Raw genomic sequence first — 12,172 nt, forward strand, 5'->3', positions numbered from 1 at the left:
TGATTTAACTATGGTATACATGGGGAAGATTCCAATGGTGTAAATCCTTTAATAACATTTTTAACAAAATGAATATAAGAAGCTGAAACGTGTTCTCACAGAGGGGAAGGTAACGGGAGAGGGAAGACAAGTGAAGAGAGAAAAAGTGGGTGAATACAGTCATAACATTAATGTACATATGTGAGAATAGAGCCAGGTAACTTGAGGGGAAGGGTAGGGCTGCACAAGATGATAGATGGGGACAGAATGATGGAAGGGGTGACATTGATCAAGATACATTGTACTCATAAGCTGACATGTTGACTTGAAGCCCCATTTTTTAAATTATCTTTAAGTCATTGTACAAAGCAGTTTATGAATACAACGCATCTTAGTTAATGTTGTACAACTACTTAATGATAATAAAAGTAATCATTGTTATAGAGTGGTTGGATTTAGGAAGCAACCATAACAACAGTAGTTGGCTTGAATAAGTGACAGCCATCCTGGAAGAAAAAAAATGACATGGGGTAGGAGAAGATGAAGGAAACCACCAGAGAAATTCTGATACGGGCTGCCTGAGAAAGGATGCTTGTCACAGAAGAATGGAAGAGGCTTTTCCGAAAGCTCAGAATCCAGAGGAGGCTGGCCAGCAGAGTTCAAAGTAGACTTCATGAATGGGTTTGAACTCCAGGGAAACTTACTTGCCCCAGAAGTCTGAGGGACAAGAAGCTGAGTAGGGAAGACAGTGACAGCAATAATGGAAACAAGCACGGGAGTCTTTGCTTCACCAGAGAATGCCCTAACAAGGAAAAATAATGCCCTCAGAGCAAGCTAGGGAGAGAATGAAAACAATGAGTCAGTCAGTTACTGGCGCCTCCCTAAGCTTGGACCTAATAACAATGAGTAACTTTCAAACTGGTCTCAACCATATATAAACTCTGCCAAAATTTTCTTATGCTACTTTGCCATGAGCAGATCTTGCTTGAGTTTGTCTTATTTCTTAGGGTTGTTGGATGGTTGCATACACTACAGACAGAAAAAACAACAACAGAGAAGGCCAAGTTAGGAATTATAAGATATTGTTAACAAAAAGGAAATCAAGGGTTTTTTTAAATTACATAGGTAATAGAAACTGCCCCAAAATTCAAGGAGTGAAAGCAAGAGTAGAAAAGAATTTTGGAGTTGCTTGGCAATGATTCCATCAATCACTGTCCTACTTGGAGAAGAATAGTGGCCAGTAGGCCAGTATTATGATAAAGGACTTTTGGAGAGTTTAGGGGTGTACACATTTGCTGTGCTCCTAATCTCACAAGGCTAATACTTCTATCTCCTTTTGGCTTACAGCCCTAAAACAAAGTGGAAAGCAGGGATGTCTTCTGAAATACAGCAAACATTTGTACACAATCCTTCTTCCAAAATACAAGTGCCCTCCCAATGGTCTTCTTCCTCCCATACATGTGCACATGTGCGCACGCATGTACACACATATATGTCTATGTACACATACAGACATTCCCCTTAGGGGCTAGGATCTTTTACCTACAGAAACTGGTTTAGCCCCAGGGATGATCCATGTGCTTTCTTTCCTGTGCAGTCCTCTGGGAATACCAAGAACACATCATCAACATCTAAATGCTTGGATAAGGTTCTTTATTAACTCTCAAACCCAATCCTCAAGCTTCACTGTGGAAGAGCTGTCACAACTGCCTTCTTATCACCCACTAGCTGACTCATAACCCCATCTTTGCTCCTATTCCATGCTGTCAACAGAAACAGTGTGCCGGTCAAGCAAATCGGCTGGCTGTCTTTCTCACATGCGGCTTGTTCTGCCTAGGACTGCAACTTAAGTCAAGTTTGCATCTTAGAAACCTGCATTGTTTCCTCCTGAGCCATTCATTCTACCACATGTCTAAAAAGTATGTCAGTCCTTTTCAATGACAAAGGAATCTTAAGTGATAATATTGCTTTGTTATGATCTGCTACTAATCACTTATATACATTTAGGTCACACAACAGTTAAACCCACTTAAACTTTGGACTAGGTTGGGAGGAAGGAAGAAAATGTTAAATTATCAGGGAATTACAAATTAATGAGGATTAATAAAAGAGCTGGTATACTGTCATCGTTAGATGTCTAGAAAGCTAAATTGCCCATAATGAGAATGAAGTGCTCATTACGGATTTCTCTCATACCAAACAAGCCACAACATTTCCTGCAGAAATAGAGTTTTGCAGGTCCCTATACACCTCTTAGTTACCAGACCATGGTGCTATTTCTAAAGGAGAAAAGCATCATTATCAACATGTATTACACATTCTGACAGTGAAATTGCCATAGAGGAGCTACGCTTTCCCAAAAGAGTGCTAAACAGTTATTAGAGAAAAATTATGCCTGTCTGACAATAACCTCCCAGCAAATAATTGAGCATTATTTAGGAAATACACTTAGAAATAAATGAAAAATTCAAGAACTCAGGGCAATAGTAGCTTAGGCTCAGCAAATTCGGCCTCAGAGTCTAAAAGTGCAACTTATTGGCTTAAAAAAAGCTGCTGTTGTCACTAAGATTTACAAATGTCTAAAGAACACAGCTACTGATCCCTCCCCTCCCTAAAATACCATCTAACCATCTAACCAAACTACCTCCCTGATCTGCAGAGGAGCTGTGTATTCATAACGCACTGTTTCACCCTTTCTTTCGTCTCATAGAGTCCTTCAGCCTTCTTTCTCACACTCATATCTGGGTTCTCTGTTACACCAAACTTATGAGCTTATGTAGCAAGCACTGGTCATGTTTGTGTGTGTGTGTGCGCGTGTGTGTACGTGTGTGAAAGTCATATATACTAGATCATATATATATATATATCTACACACATATATATACACTAGTCATATATACTGGATCTCTTTTGTTTTCTTCACCTTTCTGAAACCTATCCATCTTTGACAGTAACAAATGAATTTCTTATTGAACACTTGTGATAGGCAAACTGCTGTGAGTGCTATAGAAGTTAGTCCTCTAAGAAATTTGTTTTCTTACACCATGAACACAAGTAGGCGGATAGCTATGGTGCAGGAAAAAAAATGAAATCATTTCTATAAGAAAAGTGCATTCAACACATTGAGGGTTCACTATGTATAATATCGCATTGAGAGGAACTTAGATTATATTGCAGAGGTATTATATCACACATCTCAAGGGTGCGATTAACATTGACAGATGTATGCATGAAGTATATGAAGATATTGAGTGGGCTGAACTATGAACAAATCTCTATCAGAAGGGAATCATTATAGGTAAGTGTAAATCCCACTGTCTGGTATAAGGTACATGTAGGAAAAGAGCTGAAGGTGAACCTATGAAATCGAGTGGCTATCAACGCCATCTTGAGAATTTTTTTACTGCTTTGGTAGGCAAGAGAGCATCTAAACGTTTTTGAGAGAAATGTCTCAGTTAGAGCATAACTCTAGAAAGTCTAGTTTGTCAGTAATTTTTAATGTTGTTTCAACTGCAGCATGTAGATAATAACGATAATAATATATGGGAAACTATTGCAGCAAGTACATTGATAAGTAGTGTTGGAGGTAAAATAATGTGAAAGTTGGACTTGAAGTGACTTGATATTTTGTTGACAGCTCTTGCTGTCCTGCTCTGTGTTAAAACAATGAGTCTACTTTTCATACCTAATTATCTGGATAATTAGAAACAAGAGGAAGAGATTATGTGAGTAAAATATGTTTTGAATCCACTGAGTTAGTAACGTGTTAATGGAATGTCCAAATGGAACTGGGCAACAGACCATGATTGGAATGAAAATCATAGGCTCAGGAAAGAAGTTAAGCAACACACTGAGATATTTCAGCACCTGAGTGAGTTTGCAGCAAGAGAAAATGCAAAGGGAGACATCCACAAATAATTAGCTTTAAAATTCTTGGTTTATGACATTGGAGAAGAGAGACAAATAAGTGAGGGACCCTGTCATAGAGGCACCTCTCCTTGTTTGATAGAGGGTACTTTTGTTGTTTTTGCTAGTCTTTTGATTTTTAGTTCTGTATGTTTATTTCATAGAGAGGAGAAAAGCAAATAAGTGGGTCAATTTTGCTAAAAAGCCCATAATAACAGAAATTTTAGTAGAGATTTAAATAACCATATCCCAGGGTGAAATAGCAATTTGCAAGTGGATCACTTTATCGTTTCTGAGGCTATGCCCATTTGCAGCGCAATAGAGGCACGGGAGATTTAACCTGAGGGCTAAAGGATACTATGAGCTAATTTACAGCAATCAACCATCATAAATTATTCAGAACTGAGGGGGTCTCCCAGATGCCAGACTTTCAATGGTAAACCTGGGGAAATCCTGGACAAATCAAAGTGATAAGGTCACATAAATAGACAGGGGTACCACAGCTCTAGGACAAATCATTTCTTCAAATTCTAGTATAATGTGCCCAGGTCTAGGAAACAGATGCTTAGCAGGAAAAGTCATTGGTGAGCTCCCTGGGTATACGGCCCAGGTAAATAAAGCTCCTCCATTCACTCACAGAACCAGAGCCCTGAAGTCTTTGCCACAGAAAGCAATGGAGGATCACTTCAGGCAAATACCATAAGCAGCAAGAGAGGCTTAGAGTAGGAGGGCAGGAAACTTGGATGGGGGTAATGCCAAACTGACAAATGGAAATCGAGCCGTGATTATTTCACCTGACTGAAGTTTGAAATGGCAAGTAGGTGGATAAAGTTGACCACTGACACAAGGACACTATCTCATGTATAAAACCAGGAAGAACAGCTTGTCCCCTCTCCTCAGGGCAGATTTTATGACTTGACCCATTGTGCAAATACCCTTGACTTTTCCTGCCAAAGCAGAATCTGCCTAAAAGCACAAAAGGCTAAGAGGGCATGGCAAGATGCTTTGCCAACTAGCCTGAAGGGACTTTTGATCTTTCTCCCTAGCTAATCCCCACAGAAACCCCACTGGGTAGACCAGAGTTGTTATCCTCTTGCACCTGGATTAACTGCCAGGCTAGAGATATTAGTCTTGACCACTATGTGTACAGCTTTGCCACAAAGATTAAACTGGAATTGTAAGTTCTGTTCAACAGCCTGCTGTGAAAAAAAAAAAAAACAACAGTAGCTGGCTTGTGTAATCAGAAAGATGTGGATATTAATTATATCTGGCTACTTACTACCTGTGTGTCAAGAGTAAATAAATGACTATGCTTCTTAGTGCTCTCATAAATATCATTAGCGTAATAATTTTGTGAGACATGACCATATGAAAATGCTACACCATGTCCATGAAGAAAAGAAGTCCTCCTTCCTCCCCAACAGTGACCCCATTGGTGTGTATGTGAATTTGTATGTATCACTGTGTGTGTGTGTGTGTGTGTGTGTGTGTGTGTAGCTCTACAGATGACCCTTTGGCTTATAGCCATGCCTAACAAAAAGAAACCCTCCCTTTCCATGATTTTTTGAATAACTATTTTGTGAACTGGATATCAATTCCAAAGGCCATCAGCCTCTATTTCTCCATCTTCCCTAGAAACCTCTATGTGAAGAAGAGAGGTTCCCATTTTATTGTACAAAGGAGGCTGGACCATGGTTCTTTCCAATTCCAAGGGAATATAAAAGCAGCTCAGAGATGTTGTGCTCCAAAAGCTTTTCTCTGAGGGGTTTGGATAAATGAGTCAGAACATAAATTTCTTCCCAACTTCCAGATACTGAGGAGCCTTGGAAATGAGCCAAAGTCTGTCCTTCCTACAACCCTTCTTGCTTTGTCTCTCAATCCAGTGTCTCACAGCACTGTTTCATATGAAATTCTCTTTCTCTGTCGGTTTCTGTCTGTCCACCTCTCACCCTGTTTCCCTCCATTCCCCTGGATCCTTTGAATTCCCCTCATTAGGCTTTTGAACAGGAGTAAGAAGGTTATAATATAAAAGTGGTAGGAGTGTCACCATCTCTGCTTTGACCAAAGGTATCCCTTGCCTAAATTCAGCCATTTTCGGTTGCCTTGGGCTGGGGAGGTTTCTAACCAAGAGTACCTCTGAAAGAAGAGTGGTCCCCATGGGATCCAAGATGTACAACCTTTATATACCTGAAACGGAGGCTTCCCCAAACAGGGAATAGGCCATGCAAAGGACCTGAGGCAGGAGTTTGCTTCAGCCTGTTTCCAAGAAGGCAAAAAGTCCAACATGACTGAAGCAGAATCATGAGAACACTAGGAACAGAAATAAGAAATTTTGGTAGCAGGGACTAGATATTCTAGAGTTTCCAGTGCCATGACAGGATAGAAACATCAGTTTTTGTTCTATATGTTAAAAAAATGAGTCATGAGGAAGCAATGCTCTTTGATTTTGAAGAGTTACTTTGCAAAAGTGGTTTAAAACAGGATTTTAACTGCTAGCTAGGCACTGTGATTCACACCTGTAATTCAAGCTAGTGGGAGACATGGATAGGAGGATTGAAGTCCAAGGCCCCTCAGGGGCAAACACGTGAGATCTTATTTTAAAAAAACAAACAACTACAGCATATACATAGATATAGATAGACATAGGTGTGATTTGTTAAAAAAAAATAAATAAAGGGTCTATTTACAAGCACCATGCTTTTCTACCTTCATGCAGTTTATGAAATGACCAACTTCCTGGCCATCTTTGAAGCTACCAAAATCCCTCCAAAATATTGCTCACCAACAATTTGGTCTTTGATTTAATCTATGCATTTCAGGCTCCTTGCCCATTGGAATCTCCTTTAGAGCTTCGTGAAAATACCAAGTTCCTAGCTCATTTCATCAAACTCCTGAATCAAAATCTATGATCCTGGAGCCCATCATTCTTTGGTTTTTAAAGATACTCCGAGATTTGAATAAACACATCATAATACTGTTTTTACCACATCCTACTCAGGACTGAAAACCAAGTCTGCCAAACTTTATTTCTTCTGGGCCTCAGCCACTCAGGCTTCTTCCTTCTCAAGCGTAAGTCCTTCTAACTTAAGATCTTCCCACCCCTCTAGAATCTATTTATATCATAACCTTTTGCTTCAGGTTCAGCCACCCAGGTACACTTCAGGTCTCATCGCCATGAAAAACATAATGCTAAAGTTTTCATTCCTCCAAGAAAAAGGTCTGTTAATTAAAATCAAATTGAAGAATTGGGGGTATTTTTATTTTAAAAATACTTAATCACTAAAATTTCTGCCAAGTTAGTTGACTAAAAATGTAGTTATAATAAAAGAACATCTATAATGTCATCTTGGAGTATCTTCTCTCTTGGGAAAAAAATAAAAATAATTAGAGAGAAATTTGGAGATTGATGTATGACACATGTAAGTATAATAGCCCAGAAGAGAAATATCAGCTAGTCAAAGAACTGCTTAGCACGAGGGTTTATATCAAATTCAGCTAACTCTTGCATCACTAACACAATAGGGAGATCATTTGAATGGAAATTACAATAATTTTCTAAGGACAGGTCAAAAAAAGAATTAATCATCTTGAAGTGCAACATTTGACACTGAAAATTGTTCGCTAGCATTGAGGGACATGTGGCAGGCATGTAAATCTCTGGAATGAGAGGGTGATTCTCACACAACTCCGGACACAGGATGTGTTCAAATGCCAAAGTCATACAACGGAAATAGAAATCCTTGAAACTGTGCCTGGACTTTGTTAGCCACTGTGGGGAATGCATTCATCTGTGTGAATGCGGTTGCCTCAGGAACTATGGCCCGTTCCTTCCCAGAAAACGCACAGAAGAAATCTCATCACTTCTCAGAAGTAAAATGTTCTCAGAAGCATACATCTCTACTGACAAGAAAGTACTCCTAGTTTTATCAACTAATGATACCTCTACATTCTTCAGGCTTACCAAACTCTCCTTAATTAGGATCCTAGAGCATGAACTGATCTGAAACAGTTACTCCAAAACTCACATCTCAGAAAAGCTCCCAAAGATATGTTACAATAACTCCTCTAGTCCCAATTAGAGATAAGTTATACTGAAGGAACTCTTATATGGAAATTATAGTACATTAATCAACATTCATGCTCCACATGATCATTCATGATCAACATTATAAATAGCACTAAGTATGAAAGGTAAAGAAATGAGCACAAAATCACACTATCTGGAGCAGAGCCAAGCTGTAAACTCAAATCTGCCTGATTTCAAGACCTGTGTCCTATTTAATTAATATAATTATGTACAATTATGGCATGTATTGTGGTGCTTTGATACACTAATTAATTTGGAATGCCTGAAACATGCTTACTGACATAACCACTACCTCATTTACTTTTTAATCTTTGATGGCAAGACATCTGAAATTTACCTCTTAGTTATTTTGAAATTTACAATATGTTAACCACAGACACCTTGCTATGATGTCGAATTTAGCACTTATTCCTTCCTGCCACACAGCAACATTACACATTCCAACTGATATCTTCTCAGCCTCTCCCTCTGCCTCCAGTCTTGGGGAAGGAGCTTTCTATTCTGTATTCTATACGTTCAACATTTTTAGCTTGCACATTAAGTGAGATCGAGCAATATTTGTCTTTGTAACCCTATCTTACTTCGCTTAGCCTTATGTCTAGTGGTGACATTCACCTCATGAACCTCCAGATTTATCCAAATTGTCACAAATGACAGTATTTTTTGGCCCTGTCATACTCCTTTCCCCTCCCTCAGATTCTTGTCCCAATTTTAATCTCATATCCTATCATCACCATATCATCATCATCATCATCATCATCATCATCATCATCATCATTTTATTTAGATTTTTGAGTTTGGCTTAATTTGTCCAACATGATAATCTCCAGCTCCAACTGTTTTCCTGAAAATGGCATTATAATAATATAATAATAATCCATTGTGTGTGTCTAAATGTATATATACATATGTGTGTCTGTGTGTGTATATATATTATATATGATATATATGTATGTGTGTATAATGTTTTCCTTACCCATTCACTGGGTATTGTGTAGCCAGATGGATTCCGAAACTGAGCTATCATGAAGCGTGCTGTAGATTTCACGCTGTGCAGTTGTCTCTCTCATATGTTGATTTGCCCACTACTTTGGGTTTATGCCCTAGCCACCATTTCTTTATCCATTTGTTGTTGAGAACATTCAAGTTAATTTCCTTTGTTGGCTATTTTGAGGACAGGAAGACCTTAAAGTATGATGGTTCAACTTCATGAGTTTTGACTTGATGGTGGTTTGAAAGCTACCTTCAGTAGAACCCTCATTCCAAACTTTCAGTTTTGTTCATTTCCCAAGACAACTACACATGCTATATGATACTTTCTCTTGGTGCTGAACCGTGATCATGGGAGCAATTTGAGGAGATTTCCCACTTATGGTGGGATGCAGTCATAGAGAGTTTGCTGTAGTGAACCAGAAAATGAAAATGGACCTCAGATGTACAAATTAAAATTGTTTTACATATCTATTCAGGAGTGAGGATATTGGATCATGTAATAATTCTATCTTGAGATAACTGAGGAACCTCTATACCAATTTATATTCCTACCAACAATGTACAACAATTTCTTTTCCCCAACATCTTCACCAAAACTCAATTTTCAACTTTATAACAGCCACATGAACAGGTGTGATGTGTTATGTTATTCTGAGATAGATAGATTTACGTTTCCTTAATGATTATTGATGTTAAACATTTTTCATATATACATCAGACATTTTGTATCTTTCTTTGTGAAAATCCTACACAGGTCTTTGGGCCCTTTCTTATTGTTTCTGTGAGTGCCAGTCTTAGGGCACTGTCCCTGAGATTTTATGCTGAAGGCTAGTGCTCTACTACTTGATCCACCCACAACTCCACTTCCAGCTTTTCGGTGGTTAATTGGAGATCACTGCTGCCCAGGCTAGCAACAAACTGCAGTCCTCAGATCTCAACCTCCTGAATAGCTAGGATTACAGGTCTGAGAAACCAGCACCCGGCCTTGGACCGTTTCTTTCTCTTTTTTTTTTGTCTTTTCTTTTTTTGGTATTAGGGATTGAAGGCAGGACACAGCACTTGCTTTGCCATTGAGTTGCATCCCCACTGTGTTGGACCGCTTCTTAATCAAAATGTTTGTTTCCTTGCTATTGAGAATTTCCATTCCTTATACATTTTTGATACTATTCCTTTGTCCAATGTGTGCTTTGAGAAATGTTCCCTACTCGGTGGGCTGTCTCTTTCCTTTATTGATTATTTGTCCTGCTGTCCACCCTTTTGAGCTTGAGGCATTGCCATTCATCTGTTTTTTAATTTGGTTGCCTGATTTCCTAAGGTTGGATTTTTTTAAAAAAGGAAACAATGAAGCTTTCTCTTTTGCTTTTTTCTAGTAAGTTCATAGATTCAGGATTTACATTTAAATCTTTTGGTTATTTTGAGTTGATTTGATATGATGTGGGATAGAAATAGTTTTATCCTTCTGCATATGGATATTCCAACACCATTTACAGAAGAGACTGTGCCGTCCCCAGCGTATGTTCTTTGTGCCTTTAGCAAGCATCAGTTGACTATAGTGTATGGGTTTCTGACCAGGCTTTCTGTATTTTCTAAGCTCTTGAAATTTGGTGTACCCATGTATCAAGCTGTGGCAACAGGGATTCAAGATTAATTTTGCCATAAACGTGCTCCTCATAATCCTCCGTTCTTTCTTTTACTTTTTACAACTCAATCCTAATGTCCAAAGTGACCTTAGAAAGGACACAAATCATGACCGTTTCTAAGGGAAGAGGCATACTCCCAACCCTCTGGAAGATTTTATGTGATCTATAAATAAACTTCTATTGTATGAAGCCAGGAAGGTGTTAGTATTAACCCAATAAGGAAACTAGCATTATTGTTAGCGCGCACACACACAACTTGCTTCTCTCGGACTGGTTGTAATTCATTTTGCCACATTTCAACACCAGAGGTTAATGGCCGGAATGTAGGTCTGAGGTAGAGCCTTTTCCTAGCCTATGCGAGTCTCTGAGTCCAATCTCCAGAACCACAAAAAAAGAGTTCGAACTTGAAAATAATGGACTCAGGTAAATAACTCATTTCTTTTTCGATACAGGTCACATGCCCTTGTGTAAGTCCTACACCACTGTCCCTTTACAAATTAAGAGGAAATAAAGGGTAGTCAGTATAAATGTCAAGCCCGGATTCTCTTCCAGCCAGGCTTCAATAATATCTTTGTTATTTGTCAGCTGTGTGATATGGACAGGTTATCAAAACCCCTGTTGAGTTTCCTTTTCTCAACTTTAAAACGGTGCTACATCAAGAAACAGATAAACTAATAGTCCAAGGACACAGACTCGGACATCCGACTACTTGATTTCTGGATCCCAGTTTTTCCAGTTCCCAGCTTTGCCACTTCTCCTCAGAAGTCCTGACATATACATTGGGCAGGGTAAGGCTTCACCGCTGAGGTTCTAGAGCCAACTGCCTCCAGTTAACTCCCGGCTCCATGCACGTATTTGGGTTAATGATACAACGTCCCACAACTCCTTGCTTGTAGATGCTCTTCCTAAGCTCCCCTCTGTATGTTCTTATAGTCAAACGTTTGTGTTGATTCTGAAAGCAGCTCCTTCATCCTGCAAATGAAAACTTACAGATCCCACAAAACCTACCTCTGTGACCTACGCAGGAATTTAGCTCTTCTGTGCCTCAGTTTCTTCATTTGTAAAATAGGCTCAAAATGACAAGCTACAAGACAAAAAGTACAGTAACCCAAAACAGCGACAGAAGGGGGAAAAATACAGGAAGTAAAATACAAAAACCTCTTGTTTCCATTTCTTGGAGTTCATTTCAATAAACATCATCGTATATGAACATATGCACATAGCTATTGCGCCTTTATGTGTGTATTTATTTCTGTATTTTTGTCTTGTATTTAAGTTTATCTGTTTGGGGGATGGGTAAGGGGAAGCACAGAAATGGTAAGGCAAAGGGTGAATTAATTCAGCAGTGTTACCACTAGACATTATGTTGAAAATGAACTATACAACTTGGGGAAGGGGAGCAGGAGGGAAAAAATCTGGGACAAAATGAAGGAAGAAGTAACACTTCAAAAAGAAGTGTATTCATTTCCTGACATATGTAACTGTAACCCCTCTGTATATCACCTTTACAATAAAAATAAAATAAAATGTACAAAAATGACAAGCTACTTTCTGGGGTTGTTAGAGG

The sequence above is a fragment of the Perognathus longimembris genome, chromosome 2 (assembly GCF_023159225.1).
Source record: "Perognathus longimembris pacificus isolate PPM17 chromosome 2, ASM2315922v1, whole genome shotgun sequence".
In the NCBI taxonomy this organism is placed as follows: domain Eukaryota; kingdom Metazoa; phylum Chordata; class Mammalia; order Rodentia; family Heteromyidae; genus Perognathus; species Perognathus longimembris.